At 42.3% G+C, this 22707-nt stretch overlaps 1 protein-coding gene across 4 annotated transcripts in view; it reads right to left on the reverse strand.

The window, feature by feature from the left end:
- The window catches only part of SLC23A2 (solute carrier family 23 member 2), a 128351-nt gene that overhangs the window by 97864 nt on the left and 7780 nt on the right, over positions 1 to 22707 (reverse strand). For all 4 annotated transcript variants that reach the window (XM_036321636.1, XM_036321635.1, XM_036321638.1 and 1 more), the window contains exon 2: positions 10918 to 11041. The gene's annotated coding sequence lies outside the window, so the exon portion shown is untranslated. The remainder of the gene's footprint in view (positions 1 to 10917; positions 11042 to 22707) is intronic.

Below are 22707 nucleotides of genomic sequence, written 5' to 3' on the forward strand. Positions count from 1 at the left end.
ATACAAGGGCCAGGAGAAAAACAGCACTGGGAACCTGGAAGCCCACACTGGAGGCCATGCATGGTGGGTTCAATGCAGGAAAGTCATTACCCGTGGGCCTCAAATGTCCTGCACTGTGAATTAGCAGTGTTGGCCTATGTCTGTGGTTTTTGCACTCCTGTTTTTAGTAATGGAACCAGCATCCTCAAATTAAATCTTATCAAAAGCCTGGATTGGGGGAAAATAATTACACAAATAGGTGGATGATATCATTAAAATGTGGATTCAATAACTCTTTTGCTATAAAGTCTAAATACATATTTTCCAGAAATAAAACAAACCCAAAAAAATCCAACCAATAAATCAGATGCCATAGCTTAATGAACTTTAATAGCATCAAAAACACATTTACCTAATTTTCTAGCAGCAGCTACAAATGCTATGCTGCAATATGCCACCTCTTTATCATTATTTGGTTACCCGAACACAATGCTCTGATTGTTCATTAAAGGGGGTAAAAAAAATCATTCAAGACCAAAGAAGGCCGAAACCGGTTTGGCTCAGTGGATAGAGCGTCGGCCTGCGGACTGAAAGGTCCCAGGTTCGATTCCGGTCAAGGGCATGTACCTGGGTTGCGGGCATATCCCCAGTAGGAGATGTGCAGGAGGCAGCTGATCGATGTTTCTCTCTCATCGATGTTTCTAACTCTCTATCTCTCTCCCTTCCTCTCTGTAAAAAATCAATAAAATATATTTTTTAAAGACCAAAGAAGGTAAAAATCAATTATTTTAGATCATGTTAAAATAGAATCTATTTTGAATTTTAATTCTTTGGGTTAAAAAAATATGTGACATACCTTTAAGAATGACTATAAAAGAAAAACTGCTAAGACAATATCAAATGTGATAAGGACACAGAGCAACTGGAACCATCACACACTCCTGATAGGTATGTGAAATGGAATGACCACTTTGGAAAAACAGTTGGCCATTTCTTATATAAACCCAACAATATTACTCCAGGGTATCTACCCAGAGAAATGAAAACTATGTTTAAACAAAAGCCTATATATAAATATTTACCATGGTTTTATTTACCAGAGCCAAACCTAGAAACAACATTCACCCTTCACTAGTGAATAAACAAACTGTAGCATATCCCCTTTTGTTTTTAAGGTGTCATTTCACACCCATTAGATAAGGCCAGAACAAATGAGTTCAATAATACCAAGTGTTGGCAAGGCTGTGGATGAACAGAAATTTTCCCACTCTGTTGTCAGAAATGTAAATAGGCTCAAATACTTGGGAAAACGATTTGTTGACATCTAGCAGGTTGAAGAAGTATATGCACTATGGTCCAGCATTGCCATTTCTCAGCCTATTCCACCCCATTTTTAACAGTACACGACTAATACACCAACAGAATGTACAAATAAGTTCTGATATGTTTAAACAGTAAAATAAAACAGCAGTTAAAACAAAGGAACTCTAGCCCTAGCTGTTTGGCTCAGTGGATAAAGCGTCGCGTGCAGACTGAAGGGTCCCAGGTTCGATTCCAGTCAAGAGCATATGCCTGGGTTGCAGGCTCGATCCCGGTAGAGGGTGTGCAAGCAGTAGCCGATCGATGATTCTCTCTCATCATTGATGTTTCTATCTCCCTCTCTGAATCAATAAAAATATATGTAAAAAGGGGGGGGGAGGTGGAGGGGGCGGGCTCTAGCCACTTGAACTCTAGTCAATGTGGCTTGAAAACATATTCCTGAATGATCAACTAGGCTGCAGAACACACACCACATGAGATCTTTTTAAAATAAGGTTTTAAATCATGCAGCCAACATGATTTATGGATATATAAACATGTAATAATACAAAAGTAAAAATATGGGCAAAATGGTTACCTCTAGGAATGAGAGGGAGGGAAGTGACATTAGCAAAGAGGTACCTAAAATGTTTTGGTTTTTTTGATTTTTTTAATCCTAAAGCAAAAACAACATGTTTGGATTTATTAGGCCTGGTTATCTAGCATATGAGTATTTATTTTTTTACTTTCTTATATTTGAATTTTCACAATTAAAAACAAACTTAAAGATGATCTCTAGAAGGAGACACAAAAGAAACACACAAAAACTGGGAAAGTGGTTGCCTCCAGAGAGGGGACCAGGATGAGACAGAGGGACTTAATTCTCCATGTCTGTCCTCGCGTACCTTTCAGAGTGTGTTGCATATACATCCATTATCAACTTCTTTTTAACTACCAAAAAATTTACCTCAAGTATTTTTGCTATTACTGAATACTTAAGGCAATGCTACTAATGGAGATTCCAGCCCTGACTGTGCTATGAATGAGCAATGTCTTCTTGGGAGGTGATTTAACCTGCCCTTCTCCAAAGGTTGTACCAATTCCAACACACCAAGTCATCTCCATAAACCAGAGATAAGTTCTAACTACGCCATAGGAAGCAATCAGCAGTTCTGTAACTCTGGCAGGAAAACGTTTAGTCTATTACAGCAGTTCCACATGACCATGTGTGTGACTGCCTCATATCCTCTGTGGACTCAAGTGGGTAGAGATGTGTACAGATAGTTACTATTTCTCAATACTTGATGAGGTAAGAGGCAGGAAGTTGAGGGAGCAGTTATCCAATGACTTATTTTCTTAATGAACCAAGAAGTGGAAGTCAGGTGGAGAGGAAGGAGGCTAAAAATGAGACTGAGGAAAGAATGAGTAAAAAGAATGACATAAAGAGGGAGGGGAAAAGTCAAGCGTCTGGCTGAGCCCCAAACTTGTAAATGCGTAACAGAGAAAGTGACCTTGATGTCAGGTTTCTCTCCAGCACAGTGCAACTGGAGGAAAAAACAAAAACCAACAAATAAACAAAAAACACAGAAAAATTAGATAGTAGTTCTGTGCCACTGAGGAAGGTCGGCAAGTTACAGGGCCAGTTCAGGGTGAGGAAATCAAGATGCTAATAAGACGATAGTCACATGAATCCCTGTGGAGACCCCAGCTATGGAAAAGGGCGAGGGAGGCGAGAGGAACCAGAGAAGAGCAGTGCCCACGGAACAAGGACCACTGGAGGAGAAGAAATGAGAATTAGGAAGGACAGGATGTGTGCGGACAGGAGAGTCTCCAAGCTCAATATCCCACAAGTGTCACCTGGGAGATGACGTGACCTGCACGTAAAACTCCCTGGAAAAGACCACGTGAAGGGTTGGCGAGGTTTGGAGGCTGGAAGAGCCAACGACTTGGACTTGGAGATTATGTGTCACTTTAATACTTACACCTGCAGTCACTAGTGGCCTGAGGGCATTACTGAATAAATATGCAAACCAGGAAACGACATGGCACTCAACACCAGTGCTGAAGAAACACACCATGTCGATGCAGTCAACGTGTTCCCTCAGCAGCAGTGGCGGGGTGGTCAGCGTGTCCCTGTAGCTAGAGACTTAAGTTCCTTATTTCTGAGGACCTGCTGCCGACGCCTGAGGAACAAGGAAAATTAACCAAAGGTGTGGTCAGGGCGGTGGGCACTCTTAATGTTCTGCAAACCAGCTGTGTTCAGGGATTCCCAATTTTCCTGTGTTTCCTCATAGCCTTTCATTCTCCTCGATTCTTCAAAGGCTGTTTTTATCTAACAATAATGCTGTACTTCTTCACATTTCCCTAGATCATCCATTCTTTATTTTAAAAGAAATGAGAAATATTTGTTGGACCCTACATATTTACATGTCAACAATTATAAGCTACAAAATATATTTGTGAATCTTGGGTAAAAGAGAAATTACTTTTTAAAAGATAATGATATATACAAGTGTATATTTTGAATGTTAAAAAGAATTTTTTTCTTCTCAAGCCAGGGAATAAATTAATTAACAGCTAGAAATACTGCCTATCAATCAATGTACTTGTTGAACTGGTTCAGAAGTGTTTCCAGGCCATGGGAGACCTCTCAATTTGACAGGAAAAGAATGAGAAAGGGGAAGCTGACAGAAGCACCATTTGACTATGAGTCCGTGAATAGAAGTGGCTTACATTATGAAATACCCAAAAACCCAAAAGCTTACAAGCTGAAAACCTATTACTCAGCAGTAGATAAAGTAATGAGGGCCTTGAGCTATGCCACCAGCCCCAAGTGACTGTTGAGCAACTGAGATGAGGTCAGACCAATTGACCTGGGCTGTTAAGTATAAAATACACACCAGACTTCAGAGTTACTATGGGGGGGATGTTACATTGACACTGATTACTTTAAGTGATAATTTTTTATATATTAGGTTATAACATATATTACCAAAAACTCACTTTAGCTGCATCTTTCTACCTTATTTAATATAGCTACTAGGATATTACATATGTGGAATAAACAATCGCAGCGCAGGAGGTCTGAACCAATGCAGCCCAAACAAGCAGTCCTCCAGATAAACTCCCATCCAGCAGACCCGCAGCATGCGGAACCACCTCCTGCCCCAGCACACACCAAGCCTCCTGCCCTATGGCTAGAGCAGGCACAGGGACCAAAGGACCAAGCATCATACCTAGGTGTCCCAGGACAAGAAGTGGCAATGGAGGAAACTGCTACAGAAGAACTTGTTCAATGAGAGGCAAGAACAAAATGGAAGAAAAGTGGGGAACGTAATGATGCGCAAGCGATCTTGACTCTGATTCAAAGATATTCCAGAAGCAACTGGCAGGGAAGATCTTCTCTTTACAAGTTATGACGGATAACTTGGCCAAACTTATTGATGCCAAATTCCAGCTACTGGAAGCAAAGGTAGACAAGCTATAGACAAATGTTTCATTCACGCATTCAAGATCTATGCAAAGAATTCCTCCTGTTGGAATCTTCTATCCAAGTGTTGTTCCAGAAAGAAGCAATCCTCCTGCAGCTGATACTGCATCCTCTGCTGCAGCATCTGACACCGAGAGCAATTTCTATGCTATGTGGAAAGGCTGGTGATTTTGGAAAAAGCACAAAAGCCCAGACATAAGAGGAGAAATACTTCTGCACACTATCCTTCTATGAACCATCTATAATAATAAAAGCGTAATATGCTAATTAGACCGGACAGCCGAATTACCTTCCGGACATCCTTCCGGACAAAGCCACAGAGGTTGGGGCCAAGGCAGAGGCGGTTAGGGGCGATGAGGGAGGCAGGCAGGCGAGTGGTTAGGGGCGATCAGGCAGGCAAGCAGTTAGGAGCCAGCGGTCCGGAATTGCAAGAGGGATGTCTGACTGCCAGAGGGTACAGGCCAGGCTGAGGGACCCCCCGCCCCATGCAAAAACTTTGTGCACTGGGCCTCTAGTCTATAATAATAAAAGCATAATATGCTAATTAGACCAGACGTCTTTCCGGACGTCCTTCCTCCTGGACAAAGCCGCAGCAGGTAGGGGCCAAGGCAGAGGCGGCAGAGGCCCCCAGCCGCGGGTGGGCGGGCCAGCAGGGGCTGGGACCAAGGCCCTTGCACAAATTTCGTGCATTGGGCTTCTAGTCTATATATATAAAAGCCTAAGCAACCGAACCACCAAATGACTGGTTGACCTGTCACTATGATGTGCACTGACCACCAGGGGGCAGACGCTCAATGCAGGAGCTGCCCCCTGGTGGTCAGTACACTCCCACAGCCAACCTTGTGCAGCCCCTCCCCCCAGCCAGCCGGCCTCATAGCCCCATCAGGGCAGCCAGCCAGCCTCCCGTGGTCCCACCCCCCAATCGCCAGCAAGGCCAAGGGACCCCGCCCATGCACGAATTCATGTACCGGGCCTCTAGTATTTGCAACATTAGTGAACAGCATCACCAGATGCTGCATCTTGTACCACATGCAGATTGCACATCCAACCTCAACAAACCACTGCTTCCTGCCCAGTCCTATCACATGGGTCTGCCATCTAGCCTGTGGTGGATGGTTTTACTGATGACCAACAGCAATCAAAAAGAACAAGAAAATTACATAAGTGACTCCCACTATGCTTGTATTGGACAGCGCGGGTCCAAAAAGAGTGGCTACCAGGAAAAGAGAACAGTAAATGCTATCTCAGTGTACACAACCATGGTAATCATGCTCAGACTCCATCCAAAGAACACGTTCTGACACTCTGGCTTCACAAACACACATACCACACAGGGATGGCCATATATTTTAATGCAAACATCAGAACAAACGCTACATTACTATCCTACACAAGCGGCTGTGCAGCACGCACTGACGGAGGGGAGCAGGTGCCATAACCTAATTTCTCACATCGCAGCACTGGGGGAAGGAGGGAGGGAAGGAGCCAGGTCTGAGGAGGGCCAAAGTGAAGCTCCACATGCTCACAAGCACAAACTGAAAGGTCATAACGGAGCTGGAGCTCTTCTCTGGAAGCTCAAAACCGGCACCAAGGCCGAAACCGGTTTGGCTCAGTGGATAGAGTGTCGGCCTGCGGACTGAAAGGTCCCAGGTTCGATTCCGGTCAAGGGCATGTACCTGGGTTGCGGGCACATCCCCAGTAGGAGATGTGCTGGAGGCAGCTGATGGATGTTTCTCTCTCATCGATGTTTCTGACTCTCTATCTCTCTCCCTTCCTCTCTGTAAAAAATCAATAAAATATATAAAAAAAAAAAAAAAAAAAAAAAAAAACCGGCACCAAGAAATCTAAATAAACACAGCGTCCATCCCAGGGTGAACACGACTCAGATCAAGAGGGCCTTTATAACGACCACCCGGCAGGCTCTGATTCTGTAGGCAAACCTAAAACAAAGTAATCCCTGCACATAAAAAGAATTATCATAGAAGGACTAGAACAGGTTTATTGATGAGATTTTCCCATACCAAACAGAAAGCCGGCAAACAATTCAGACAGTTTATCCAACACTAACACAGGTTTTTAAACGTATCTTAAAAAAAAACTGTCCAACTGGAGTTGTTCTAATATGCTTAGAATCACTTTCATAGTAACCATTACACAACCCTTCCTTCCTTAGCTTCTTATATAAGCTCTGAAATCATCAGTGTTTACATAGGGTTTTGAAAACTCAAGTTTTCCTGCAAATATTTAATTCTCTTGTTGCTACTGATCCAACTGCAAACAACGCAGCACTTTTATAACATGCTTAGTAATGAGAGGGACATTGACGTCAATAGCACACAGTCCACAAACCAAAAACACCGGAATTACCAGACAGCCTCTCAGAAATCTGCTGCTAAAATAGAAATTTCTCCTCAATCCTCAAAGTTTTTGATCCAGTTTATATCCAAGTCCCGCTCATATGTGGATCAACTTCTAAAATGAGCCTGAACCAGGCACTCTGGTCTAAAGGCTACAGGCACTGGGCAGAGCTGGTATTCTCCTTTATATACATTTTTTTTTTATTGATTTCAGAGAGGAAGGGAGAGGTAGAGAGAGATAGAAACATCATTGATGAGCGAGAATCACTGATCCACTGCCTCCTGCACGTCCCACAATGGGGATCAAGCCCGCAACCAGGCATGTGCCCTGACTAGGAATCGGACCGTGACCTCCTACCAAGCCTTCTCTTTTCTGTTTAATAAGAGCTTAATTTGCTGGAACCTGTACTGATAGTGTCCAAGAAAATGGGATAAGCCAATCACTCAGCCAGTTTCCTGCACTGCCACAATAGTCGAAACAATGAGGTGGAAATGGCATACACGTGAAGCCAATTTACCATCTGACTGGACAGACTGGGGCAACTAATGAATTACAGAAACATCATCATTACCGAGCTGTGCGTGAGAGCTCAGAGTAAAAGGAACTCAACAGGGCTTGAAATGGTCAGAAATGACTTTGGGGAAGTGAAACCTCAAGTCAGGCTCAAAGGGTGGAGAGTCCCAAGTGGGAGGCAACCATGGAGTCCAGAGACAGGTAGGAGTAGGGCATGTCTTTAGGACATAAACACAGCCAACCCCCAGCAGCTGTGGGAGGTGGAGGAAGAAAACCCCTTGCAGGGTCAAAAGACTCTCAAACGTCCAATGTAAACACAACTTTAGGAAACCTGGGTTTCTGGGCAGAAGAAGAGAGCAGAAGGAGCCCACCGCTGAATAATCTTAAAATGGAAGATCAAGAAGCTTGTGTGTTGCCAAACCGGTTTGGCTCAGTGGATAGAGCGTCGGCCTGTGGACTGGGGGGTCCCGGGTTCGATTCCGGTCAAGGGCATGTACCTTGGTTGTGGGCACATCCCCAGTGGGGGGGCATGCAGGAGGCAGCTGATCGATCTCTCTCATGGATGTTTCTAGCTCTCTATCCCTCTCCCTTCTCTGTAAAAAATCAATAAAATATATTTTTTTAAAAAAAGAAGAAGCTTGTGTGTTAATCCAAGTACAAGAATCTTGGCAACTGGGATGATGGAAGTGACAAAGAAAAGGGGATGAACAGAGGGAGTGATGTCAAAAAAAAAGAAGACACAAAAACAAATCAAAAACTTGGGCCCTAACCGGTTTGGCTCAGTGGATAGAGCGTCGGCCTGCAGACTGAAACGTCCCAGGTTCGATTCCGGTCAAGGGCATGTACCTTGGTTGCGGGCACATTCCCAGTAGGAAGTGTGCAGGAGGCAGCTGATCGATGTTTCTCTCTCATCGATGTTTCTAACTCTCTATCCCTCTCTCTTCCTCTCTGTAGAAAATCAATAAAATATATATTTAAAAAAAAAAAAAAAAAAAAAACTTGGTGTCAAAGAGGACCTCTAAGAAAAGAACAAGAGTGCCCCCTTCAGCCGAAACCGGTTTGGCTCAGTGGATAGAGCGTCGGCCTGCAGACTGAGAGGTCCCAGGTTCGATTCCGGTCAAAGGCATGTACCTGGGTTGCGGGCATATCCCCAGTGGGAGATGTGCAGGAGGCAGCTGATCGATGATTCTCTCTCATCGATGTTTCTAACTCTCTATCTCTCTCCCTTCCTCTCTGTAAAAAATCAATAAAATATATTTAAAAAAAAAAAAAAAAAAGAGTGCCCCCTTCAGAAATAAGTAAGGATGTGGGCTTGACAAGACAAGTAATGTCAAGGTCTGAATATGTTAAACCTGAGCTTGTCCTGGCACGTCCGTTTGACAAGAGACCACCACAGACCACCGGGAATGTGAGGAAGTAGCTCTATGAAACAACACGGCAGAGAAAAATGTGTACGTTGAAATATAAGGGTGGTGAGTGAAACTGGGATAGCACTTATTTTGCGGGTATCCCTCACTTCCCTAATCACTAATAAATATTACTTTTAGAATGTAACACATACAATCTGATGGTGATGGCTTAGGGGGGAAAAAGGCTACAAAACAAAAAAACGATGCGGGAAGCCACCTATTGTCTTCTCTAGCAGAGAGGTGTGGACAAGGAGCCCGGAATGCTGGTGACCCTTGAGCTCTGGCTTAGGTCAGGGCTAGGCACCCACTGTTCAGTCCAGACAGTGGTAGCCGAAGCAGCTTCCCCACCAGATAGTCACGTAAATCCTTAGGGATAAGATTGTCTGTTACTGGAACTTGCCTGCCTAAGGGCTAGAGGTGTATCCCAAACTGAGTAAGAGGACGGCAAGGCCTGAGCCCAAGCGGAGTCCTTCCTCCTGGGATGGGCTCCCGCCTGACCCCCCAATTTCCAAATTATTATTTCTTGTCTTATCTCTTTCATTTGCGTGCGGCCCCTCTTCCAAAGCCCGAACCCTGAACCACGCGGGACGTGGGGGGGCATTCACAAACTACAACAAATATGCAAAAATAATCACAATGGTGTCATTAGGTGTTGACATCGAGGATATTTTCTTCTTAATTTTTGGAAGTTCCTAGGTTCTAGTTATTTTTTTTAAATAACAAAGACAATTTCATTAGAAAATGAAAGTAAACATTTTTAAAAAAGAATGATCCCCTCTAAGCATTTGTGAAAGCTCTTACAGTTATACACCTAAACAGTGAATTTTATTGTATGTAAATTAAAATAAGAATACCATTAACGATATTTTACACCCACGACACTGAATAAATTTAGTTTTGACAATACCAAGTGAAAAAAATGTTTATCAGTAAGAGTGCAAGTTCTTGCAACTTCTCAGCAGAAGAGTACCAATATCTAACAGAATTTAAAAAAACTGAAGCCCTGGCCGGTGCAGCTCAGTGGTTAGAATGTCACCCCATGGACTGAAGAGTCTTGGGTTCGACTCCCAGGTTCAAACCCAGCCCCAGTTGGAGGGTATGCAGAAGGCAACCAATCAATGTTTCTCTCTCTCTCTCTCTCTCTCTCTTTCTATTGCCACTCTTTTAAAAAAAGATGGAAAAAATACCCTGGAGTAAGGATTAACAACAAAAATTAAAAACTGAAGGACCTTCTGCACTATGCCCAACAATTTTACTGCCAGGAATTTATTATGAACAAAATATGTACAAGAAATGTCACTGTTGTATTGTTTAAGATAGAAAAAAAAATTAAAATAACCAAAATGCCCATCAATCTTTGGTAGCAGGAGAGGGTAGGCGGAAAGAAGGGGAAACAAGGAATGCTCCTTGGTAACGCATACATGCTTAGCCTCATTGCTTAAACTGCAGAATGCTTGAGAGAGAGAGTAAGGGAACAGGTCTTAAATGTCTTTACACCCAGGGTTCATACATATGACCCTGACCAAGAGCACCAACAACAGTAGGTACTCAAGTGTTTGCTGATAAAAACAAACAAACTCAAAAACATGTAAAACAAAAAGACTTACCTCCTACCTTGTTATTAATGTAAGTGGCAAGGCTGTGCCTACTTATTTTCTAGTTTAATCTATGTGGAATGTGGCCTAAAGAAGTCCATTACCTTATCATTAGCACTGACCTAACTATTATTCCCAGAACTACACTTAGACTGTTGCTGACATGCAAAGGGTGAGGTCAAGCACAGAGGAGCTCTAACACTACAAGGCTACGAGCTGTCCGCACAACTCTCTCATGAAACACAGCACGACAAAGATTGTATTTCAGACGCACCTAAACGCCAGGACGTGGACCTGTCCATGTGCTTTCCATTACACGCCGCTGAGCTCCATTTCCTTGTGCTGTCGAGGTCCAAGCTCGGAACCAGACAGGGAGTCCCGATGAGCAGAGTTAAGACCTGGCCAGAAAAGAAACAGATGATAAATAAAGAGTAATAGCAAACACAGCAGGAGGCACACCGCATGAATGGCATCCACTTCTCACTCCTGGAACCTGCTGTTACTTCTTCGCTTCTAAGGAGTATTTCCAAGGCCCAGCCCATCCCTGGGCAGGATCAGACTGCACCTTCAGTCCCTTAAAAATCAACTCTCCATCTGCACAAATATTTGGGAAGATGGTATTTTAAAACATCTGGAAAAAGCAATTTTGTGCTCACTTGGGCTTTCTTCCTTGACAATTTTTTCCTCTCAGCCTCACCTGAGAACATTTTCATTGATTTTTAGAGCACTGGGAAGGAAGAGAGAGAGAGAAACATCAACGTCGGAGAGAAACACTGATCGGTTGCCTCCTGTACATGCCCAGGCTGGGGCCGGAGACAAAACTGGCAACCTAGGTATGTGCCCAGCCAGGGAACTGAACCCTCAACCTTTCGGTGTACAGGATGAGACAGCGCTCCTACCAACTGAGCCACACCAGCCAAGGCATTTTCTTTGATAATTTTTTAATTCCATATTCTCTAGAACAGGGTTTTGATTTAAAAAAACAAAACAAACTTTTTAAGAACTTTCTTCCACAACCTGGGAACCACTGGGCCCACACTTTATAGGTAAGAAACTCAAGCGGGGTAAGGGCTCCTCGTCAAGGCCTCAGAACTTACAAGAGATACGGCATCGCAGCGTGAGACCCCTTGCCTCTCATTTTACCTCTACAATGCCCCCATGCCTCCCCTAGAATGAACTGGAGATACTGCATTTGTGGAGAAATCAAAGATTTAATTATTCAAAAACCACCTTCTTTTAAATAATACACTGGAGGGTGCTTCCATAAACGCAGGTCACATTCTATTTAAGTTGGGCTATTACTAGGTACACAGGCTCCTTTTATTGTTTATTAAATGAATGTATTTATACATACTTGCACCTATGCATATATTTCACAATTTTACGAAAACCCAGAGCCATGGCCAGGTGACTCAGTTGGTTGGCGCATCCCCATACACCAAAAGGTTTGATTACCTGGTCGGGTGAGTGCAGGAGGCAACAGATCAATGTTTCTCTCTCTCTCTCTATCTCTCTCTCTCCTTCTCCCTCCCTCCCTCCCTCCCTCCCTCCCTTCCTTTCCCCAAAAATCAATTAAAATAAAACCGCATGAGGTAGTGATAGTTTAGCCAGATACCAACACATTTCTCATTAGAAAATACTTAAGCTGTGAATCTTTCACCTCCACTGTTTGTTTTGGGAGAGTGAGCATCACCATTCATCAATGACCCCAAAGTCAATATGCACGTAAAAGGCATCACACTTGTAGCAGCCCAGCCTTTAATGAACCTCCAGTGATCCTGTTAATTTTTTAATTAACTTCAGACACTAAACATTAACCTTTCACTGTTTGGGACAAAAAATATTACTAGTAAGTTTGAGTGATTAGAATATGAATGGAGAAATTCTGTTTTTCTCTAAAACATATTTTTGCATGTGAGGCAAAATAAATAAATAAACTTATTTCCCAAAACAAATTACTGGTAACCAACAATCTATTTTAAGCTATGTCTATTAAAAATTACAGAGCCCTGACCAGTTTGGCTCAGTGGCTAGAGCGTCGGCCTGTGGACTGAAGAGTCCCAGGTTCAATTCTGGTCAAGGGCATGTACCTTGGTTGCGGGCACACACCCAGTAGGGGGTGTGCAGGAGGCAGCTGATCGATGTTTCTCTCTCATGGATGTTTCTAAGTCTCTATCCCTCTCCCTTCCTCTCTGTAAAAAAATCAATAAAATATATATTTTTTTTAAATAAAAATAAAAATTACAGAGTCAGAGGGAGGCACAAAAGCAACATCCATTAGTGAGGATTGGGAATAATGGAAAGAACATGAAAAAAAGTAATGAAAAGCTTTGGAAGAACAACTTATTTTTTCATTACATAAACTCTAATCATATATATTGTTCTTTCAAAAATACAAGTTGCACACGTGTAGTATAATCCCACTTTTATTAAAAGTATAATTATATAGTACATATTTGTGGACAGAGAAAAGGGTTAGAAAGGATAAACATCAAACCACCTTGAAGTCTAGGGGGTATAATGAAATTTGCTTTATACAATTCTGACCAGTTAGGATTCTTCTCCAACATGCGTATGCTTCCTTTGTAAGTCCTTTAAAGAGCTGAAAAAACCATGTTAATTTTTTTTTTAAGTTTCCGTGAAGGCAAAGCTGCAAATCTACCAAATGTCATTTTAGCTACAAATCATGGGAAAATTCTGAAAAGATAAGTAAAACTCACAGACCATGAAAATGTATTTTTGGAAAATATTTCTTAAAGCTGATTGGTAAGATGAGTATTTGGAAGAACTGGCTTTCAAACTCCACCGACCAAACTATCACAGACCAAAACACAGAATTAAGTCAGAAGTTCTAATATTGGAACGCAAATTTATTTTTGAGGAAAGACCTAAGCAGGAAGGGTCACGCAACAAAAACAAGCCTGCGTCATCAGTGAGCATCCGTGAACTTGCGTCACAGCACCACTGGAACACCCCGCCCTTCATACACCCCACCACACTCGGAAGCATGAACACCTGCCCTCACGCACAGGGCTGCGGGGCTGAGGTCAAAGGCCAGGCCCCATGAGCAGGTCAGAGGAACCTCACTTGGAGCACAAAGACGCCTGACTTTCCCCCAGAAAGGCCACTGGGAACTTACAAAAACTGTTCACAGTGCTTCTGCTGTTTGTTCATTGGGATTTTCAAAATGCTATATGTGGTGATTCCCAAATTTTTATTTCATAGAGAGAAAAATAGTCACTAAAAAATTCAGGTGAATTTCAGAATTAAAAATGTTTTAGAAAAATATAGAAGTCTAGTCTTTGTCTTTTATCATTTCCTTAAAAAGGGTAACACTGACACTTCTGAAGCAGGAAGAATTTAACCCCAGAGCCAATACCACGCACAGCCCAGGAACTCTAAGCGGCTAACTCACTACATCAATCCAGTAGATTCCAAAGAAAGCTAACAAAACCCCAACGCCTGATTTTAAACACAAAAACCTTTTCAATAAAAATTAAAATGATACCTGAATATCACAAAGAACATCTGAAAACAAGGGCCAATAAAAATGCTATGTACTCAGCATGCTTTTACATTTAGCTTGTACTTTTAATTTGGGGGGGGGGGGGTCTTTTTTTTCTTATTTTATTTGTACTTTTTAAAGGAGTTGCAAAAGGAGCACATGAATGTACCTGAAAATGTTGGTGAAATGGGCAATTTTTTAAATGAAAACTTTTTTGAAAACCTAAACAAGTAACATACAAATAGAGAAAATTATAAAAGCAAAGAACTATGCTCAAAAAAGGTGCCAGGCTCAAATTCGCTGTCGTTATTCCCTAACCTTTTCAGTAAAACACAGAAAACAGGAAACCTTCCCTATTCCTAATTGTAAAACAGACAAATTAACAAAGAAAGCCCAAGAGAAGAAAACTATGTTCACCTCACTTGCCTTTCCTAGATTATTTAACTTTTACAAATGTGGCATAAAAAGAATGGTATCTGGTTTCAGTCCTGATTTCTTTGATCCCTGTGTATAAGTTCTCTTATGAACCATGTGTGCCTTTTGTCCATTTTCCAGCAGGTTTGGCCTTTTCTTATTCATTTGTTAGAGCTCCTTGTAAATTAAGGACATTAACCCTTGTCATGTTGCAAACATTTTCCCCAGAAAAAGCAAATGACTGCTTTGCCATTCTGTTTATACCACTTGAAATAAAAGACACTTTTAAAATCTCTCTGATGTTAAATCTAATTATCTTTTCACAATTTCTCCTATCACTTTTATGCTGTGAAAGTCCCGCCCTGTTCCAAGATCAGAGAAATACTCGCCATCATTTTCAGCTAGATGTTTTTGGTCAAAATAATTTAAAAATGATGAGCGGCCATCCTTTTAAAACTGCATATTCAATAAAATCATTGCTCTAAGAAAATAGATGAGCCTAGTTATATTCACCTTACTTGTAAAACAAGTGAGAAATGGCTAAAATGTAACAGTAAAATACTTGATGATAAAATTCTATAAAGCCATTCTATAGTATACTATCTAGTGACATGGAGAAGGTCATAATTTGTTACTAAGTGGGGGGAAAAAAGAACATCTCCAGTTATATCTGGCAAGCCAGGCAAGCGAGACACCTAATATTAAGGGTAACAATGCCCCAGCCAGGTGTTCAGTTAGTGGAGCATCATCCCATACACCAAGAGTATTTTGTGCCCAAATCCCAATCAGGGTGCATACCTGGGTTGCAGGTTCGATCCCCATTTGGGGCACGTAGAGGAAACATTTTTTTTTTTAAGCAGGAAATGTTGTTTATTTCTTGGTGTTTTTTTTTTTAATATATTTTATTGATTTTTTACAGAGAGGAAGGGAGAGGGATAGAGAGTTAGAAACATCAATGAGAGAGAAACATCAATCAGCTGCCTCCTGCACACTCCCCACTGGGAATGTGCCCGCAACCAAGGTACATGCCCTTGACCGGAATCGAACCTGGGACCCTTCAGTCCACAGGCCGACACTCTATCCACTGAGTCAAACCGGCCAGGGCTAGAGGAAACATTTAATTCAAGAAAAGTGGGGGCTGCACCAATCTTCCTAATTACCTGAAGATCTAGGAGTAATACCTGATTTATATTCCTGGCGAAATGGCCAAGTTAAACATGCAAACCAATGACAATTATCCGTGGTAGTCAAGTTAAACCCTGCTAACATAACGGTTCCATGTTCCCCTTAATAAACTGTTTCTTGGCGTGTGAACAAACACTGCTGAGTGCAACTACGATGAGAAGCTTATTTTATGTATGCTCAACCCAAACTTCCTAAAACCTTTCCAAAATGTCTAGGAGTGCTCAGGATCAGATGACAACCAGGCTAAAGTGACTGGATGTCAGAACTTTGAACTCAGAACCAGGGAAGACCTGGAGATGGACACGCCAAAGCTCCAGGGAGGCAACTTCTCCCAGACTGTGCCCCAGTGTCTGACCCAGCACCCTACCTGAGAACAGGGTTCAAGAAAGGTGGGTGGGAGAAAAAACACGAAGGGTTTAGAAATCCGGAAGTTCCACCCTCCGAGGGCAGTGGGGGATAGAGACAGGGAGCAGAGGCTCCACTCAGTGGGAGGTAGCTGGAGAACCAGAATCCGGACCCATCTCATTTCTTTTTTTATCCTCACCAGAGGACACGGGTTTCTTTATTTAAATTAGATAGAGAGGTAGGCAAAGAGAGAGACAGAGAAACATAGATGTGAGAGAAAACCAGCAACCCATCGGCTGACCCGCTGCACCCACCCCCACCAGGGATAGAACACGCAACCAGATTATGTGCCCTAACTAGGAATCAGACCCTCAACCCTTTGGTGCACAGGATGACGTTCTAACCAACACACCGGCCAGGACCCATCTCATTTCTTATTAGGAACTGTGGAGAGAACAATACTGCCAGGAAATGCAAGGAGGGTATTAGTGCCTACTCCCTGTGGTGTGCAACACAAATTAGGTTTCCCATCCACAACCTCAGACTATTAAGCCCTAACGTCTAGTTAGGACAAGTATTTCAGAAACCTGGAACACAAAGGAAAGCCCTTCTTTTTTTTCTTTTTGAAAAAAAAGCCTAAAAGACATAATTAGAAAGAGTCACTAAAGACTATTCTCTGAGTTTGATGCAAATTTTATTTTTTAGTTCTACTGGAACACATAAATAAGAAATTAAGGCACAAGAGCTCTACCAACACAGAAAGGACATCTATGCCCAAAAGGAAAAGCTCTAAACACAAAAAGTATCCACTTGAGTGGAAAGCTTGTAAATGACACCTCGCCTCCCTTTCTGACTGTTGCAGTGGTTCTCAACCTTCTGGCCCTTTAAGTACAGTTCCTCACGTTGTGACCCAACCATAAAATTATTTTCGTTGCTACTTCATAGCTGTAATGTTGCCACTGTTATGAATCGTAATGTAAATATCTGATATGCAGGATGGTCTTACGCGACCCCTGTGAAAGGGTCGTTCGACCGCCAAAGGGGTCGCGACCCACAGGTTGAGAACCGCTGTTTTAGAGTAACAGCGCCCAACTTCCAGGCCATCCCAATTAAAGTTCCCATTTACGGGGATCATGATGTGAAAAATCTTCAAGTTCACAATGTAGTACTGTTACATATTACAACATGGATAAATCATAATAAGCACATGATGCTAAGTAAAAAGCCAGTCAAAAAGAGATCACAGATACTGATTCTATTTATATAAAATGTCCAGATAATGCAAATCCATAGAAATAGCATAGAGTTGCGATTGCCAGAGACAGAGGGGAGGGAAAAATGAGAAATGACTGCTATTAGGTACGGGGTTTCTTTTGGGGGCAATAAAAACGTTCTGAAGCCAAAGCCGGTTTGGCTCAGCGGATAGAGCGTCGGCCTGCGGACTGAAAGGTCCCAGGTTCGATTCCGGTCAAGGGCATGTACCTGGGTTGCAGGCACTTCCCCAGTGGGGGATGTGCAGGAGGCAGCTGATCAATGTTTCTCTCTCATCGATGTTTCTAACTCTCTATCTCTCTCCCTTCCTCTCTGTAAAAAATCAATAAAATATATTAAAAAAAAAAAAAAACGTTCTGAAATTAGTGTGATGATTACAGAACTTAGCGAATATACTAAAAACAACTACAGCGTATCAATAAAGCTTTGTTCTTTTCAATGTTATTCTGTATCACGAGCCCATCTGCCAGTGTGGGTCAGTGATTGAGCGCCGACCTAGGACCAAGTCTTGGTTCGATTCTCAGTCAGGGCACATGCTCAGGTTGTGGGCTCAATCCCCAGTAGGGGGCGTGCAGGGGGCAGCAGATCAATGATTCTCATTATTGATGTTTCTCTCTACCTCTCCCTTCCCCCCTGAAGTCAATAAAAATATATTAAAAAAACAAACAAGCCTGGGAAGTACAATTTAGGACTTTGCCAGCACCTATTCAGGAAATAAAACAGTAAGCACAAGAGCTCAGAGTTGAAAACAGAAATTGAAAAAGAGTTGAAGCTACTCTGAAGCATTACCCTAGGCCAGGGGTGGGCAACCTTTTTGTGAGTGCGTGCCAAAACCAGCAAAATCTCTGACTCAAAATTCTTCTGCGTGCCAACCCTAATTTTTTGAGAACATGTTACGCCTACTTGGTATCTCTTAAGGTGTACGTATGTGAAGAATCTCGAAGAAATAAGAAAATTCATTCGAGCGACAAAAACACAGTCTATGATGATGAAAAATACATTTATTTTTAATGTATACATGTACACTGATAGTCCGGCAGAAAACTTTATGACTCCGTTTGATATTATCAGTGGGACTTTTGCTGCTGCATCACTGATGACAGAGATTTTACATCAGGTTTATATTTCGTGACCTTCAGAGATATGCACGAGCTACTACTTTCATCCGTCAGGCTACTCCTATTACGGGACTTAACAAAATTCATCACTGAGAACAAAGATTCACAAGCGTATGTGGATGAAACCAAAACACTGGTCGGATCTAGGAAGGCAGGGAGAGTTAAGGCAGAGGCATAGAAATTGCTCTCCCCCTCTCGTCAATCCATGTCTATGGTCTTTAAGATAACTTGTTATGTAAAATTATTTATTTATCTAAGATGCACCTACACTGAATTTATCTGAAAAATAAAAAAGTCGATATTAAGAAAAAAAATGTAAATGGAAGATTATAAGAGAGGGTTTCGCGTGCCAGCAAAAGTTACTGGCGTGCCATGTTTGGCGCGCGTGCCAGGGGTTGCTCACCCCTGCCCTAGGCATTGAACTAAACACCAGAAAAAGTAAATTGAACCCCATGTCTGTGGTTTTTTTGTGGGGTTTGTGGTTGTGGTGCTTGTTGTGGTTGTTGTGGTGGTTGTTGTTGTTGCTGTTGTTAATTGAAGTAATAAATTCCCTACCCCATGTGACTTCCTGCTCCCCCACACTCAGGGCCCCTGCTGGTATCATCTAGAGCAGATCCAACTGGGAACTCAGGAGATGAGGGGGCAAACACCGCACTTTGCAGCAACCATTCAAAATGGGGACATGCAGGGCCCGAGCTCACACTGGGTGTCAGGAAGCAGGTGTAAAAAGGAGAACTTGAACAGAAAGGGCAAAATCGGTATTGCTAGCATGTTCAGTTTATCTTCACAGGGATAAAAAAAAAATAAATAAAGGAAGAGAAAAAATAACCCACAAAACTTGTGAGGGAAAGAACACTTTCAAAAGACTGTGGGTCAGAATCCCAGTCACAAAAGATGACAGCGTGGCTAGAAAATAGAAGCCCTTGGGATGAACCCAAAGGAAAGATATAACTCATATAATTCTTCCTGGCAAGAAATTTGAGGTCACCCTAAAATCAGCAGGAAAACTGGACTTACTTGGAAAATTACCACAATAACAGGGACAGACACTATCAAAAATTTCTGTGGTATACAAAATGTCAGGGTCAATATCAAGGTGACAAGGTTTGTTCATTCAAAAACACCATGTATAATACTGTAATTTAGTGAAAAGGATATTAAAAATAGGATATTCTTCAATATCATTAAAGATTATATACAATATGGTATTCCAAAAAAATTGACTGTCACATTTAAACCTTTTCTGTAAGTACTCTGAAATTATAAGAACTGTATAAGAAAAAAAAAGTGATTATTTGCAGCTATTATGATTACTAAGAAACTCAAGAGAATCAACTGAAAAACAGAAACAGAGCTTAGTTAGGTGGCATAGGAGACAGTGCTATTTCATTTTCCTCATGGGCACACAAAATAACTCAATTTCCCTTGGATGGGGCCAACAGACCGGGGCAAATACCACTACTTCTAAGCTTGGCCCATAAAAACATCTTCCATGCACAAAATTCCACAGTCAGTTGTGCTATAAGACGGAAGGAGCTTAGTTTCCCAACTCATCACTTAGTGGGGAGGAACCACCTAGAAAAATGTGAGCAAGAAATAAATTTTTATTTTATGAGGACACAGATTTTGCTAGCACAACTACTCTGAATAATACAGTTAGAAAATAGTATATGTGGCAGGAAGGGAGGACCAAAGGGAAACCATCTCACTCTAAATAGCAAACGTTCTTAAATAAAGAGCAATAAACAAGTAACCTGTAAACCATATATTAGGAAAAGAAATCTAGAAAAATGAGAGACATAAAAGACCTGCACAGCCCTGGGCTGGTGTGGCTCAGTTGACTGGAACATTGTTGGTGACAGCATTGTCCCATGCACTGAAGGGCTGCGGGTTCGATTCCTGATCAGGGCACATAACCTAGGTTGCAGGTTCAATCCCCAGTTGGGGCCAAAACAGGATACATACAGGGAGGCAACTATCAATGTTTCTCTCTCACATCTATGTTTCTCTCTCTTTCCCCCTCTCCCTTCCTCTCTCTCTAAAATCAATAAAAGCATATCCTCAGGTGAGGATTAAAAAAAAACAAACCTGCATACTAGTAAGTCAAAAGATTTGCTTGTGACCAAATAATTTATTATAAAGATGATGTCTCCCCAAAAGAACTTAAACATTTAATGAAATTACCCATTAAGTTATTTTGAAACCTTAAACTGAAAAATACTGGGGGGAAGAGGGGAATTGAGCATAGGCACTGTCAGTTAGTAAAGCCTACTAGAAAGTGATTATAATGACAAAAACTGCAAAGACATGGCAAAGGAGCAGGCAGATAAATGAAATAAAACAATAAGTCCCATGACAGATCTAAAGGTGCTATTTTAAGTGAGTAAGAAAAGTGTGACACTGAATAAATGGTGATGGAATAAATGTAGAGGATGAAAAAAATCCTTACTTCATATACAAACAGATTGATTGTAGCCTATTTTTTTTTTAAAAAAAACTACCCAACTGGCCTGGCTCAGTGGTTGAGCGTCAACTTATGAACCAGGAGGTCATCGCTCGATACCTGGTCAGAGCGCATGCCTGCGTTGAGGGGTTGATCCTCAGTTGGGAATGTTTCTCTGTCTCTCTCTCTCTCTCCCCCTCCCCCTCCCCCCACATGTCCTCAGGTGAGGATTTAAAAAAAAAGTAAACGAAATATAGGTGAATATTATAATCAAGGGGGGGAAAAAAGACTGACAGATTTGAATTCAAAGCATAGAATATTTGCACCTTATAACCAAAAAATGCAAATTTTAAAAAATATATTTGTACTGATTTCAGAGAGGGAGAGAGAGAGAGAGAAACATCAATGATAAGAGAGAATCATTGATTGGCTGCCTCTTGCACACCCAACACTGGGAATCGAGCATGCAACCCAGGCATGTGCCCTGACTGGGAATCAAACTGTGACCTCCTGGTTCATAGGTCAACTCTCAACCACTGAGCCACGTGCCCTGGCAGCAAACTTTTTCTATAAAAGGCCAAATAGCAAATACTTTAGGCTGGCAGGGCAAATGGTCTCTTGAATGGGTGTGGCTGTGTTCCAATGAAACCTGACTTACAAAAACAGATGCTGGGGGTTTTCTCACCAGCAGCATCCTCATCACCTGGGAACAGTTAGAAATGCAAATTACCAAGCCCCACCCAAACCTTCTGAATAAGAAGCTCTCCTTTGAGATCCATCTTGTTAGACAAGGAAGAGGTTGCACCCCCTGCCAGGTGATTTGCCTTTGGAGAGAGCAAAGGATTTGAGCCAGCATTGCAGAGAGGACAAGAAAGACAAACCGCATTTGAGGCTAAAACCCCAACTACTGTGGAATGTATGAGAAATGCAGTTTCCAACAGTGCTTTCCATCAGAAATGGAGAGACCACCAGCCAAGGAGTTGTAATGCCAAGTCCTCTCCCTGGGAAGTGATAGCCCAGAATGAAAAAGTTAAGGCAGGCTGAATTAAAGCAGGCCTCGGTGTGGTGTGGTTGTTTGCTTGATCAAGGAAAAGCCACCTCAAAGCAAGACCAATGTGAAGGAAGTGAATGTGCTGGGGAGGAAGGCTGTGGAAGGTTCTTCCAGGAACAAATCGGGGAACTAAATGGAGGAACAAAGGACTCGAGCCAGGGTGCAGAGAGGCAAACACCGTAGCCAGGAATGAACGACAGATGGGATAAGAGGAAGACAGGAGAAGGAGAGAAGGGTCCTCAGTCTCCTCCCAATGTACCCTTCAAGCTGTTCCAGAGTTTTCTACAACCCACATCTTAATCGGTCACACGCCCTTCGAGAAAGCTCTCCGGGGCCTTCCAGACAAAATTTAAGCCCCACAATATAGTGTCAAAGGAACTATACGCTCTGTACACCCTTCCCACTCACCATATCCTCGGCCTCCCTCCAAGCATCCTGACACAGCCAAGCCCTCTCCACCTCTGCTCATGCTGCTCCTTCCATCTGGAATGCCACCTTCCCCAGCCCACCTCTACCTTCAGTCCCAAGTTCTCGAAAAGCATCCTGGGGATGGGGGAGAAGCGGAGGGGGGGGGGGGGGATATATGTAATACTTTCAACAACAAGGAATTATTTTTTTAAAATGAAAAAAAAAAGAAAAGCATCCTGGAACATAAAGGCACAGACAGCATGATTAAAGTCTAATTTGGAGCTTGACAATCCAAGCAGCCTGGAGTCAAATTCTGATTCTGC

This window comes from Myotis myotis, unplaced genomic scaffold, assembly GCF_014108235.1.
Source record: "Myotis myotis isolate mMyoMyo1 unplaced genomic scaffold, mMyoMyo1.p scaffold_m19_p_9, whole genome shotgun sequence".
In the NCBI taxonomy this organism is placed as follows: Eukaryota; Metazoa; Chordata; class Mammalia; order Chiroptera; family Vespertilionidae; genus Myotis; species Myotis myotis.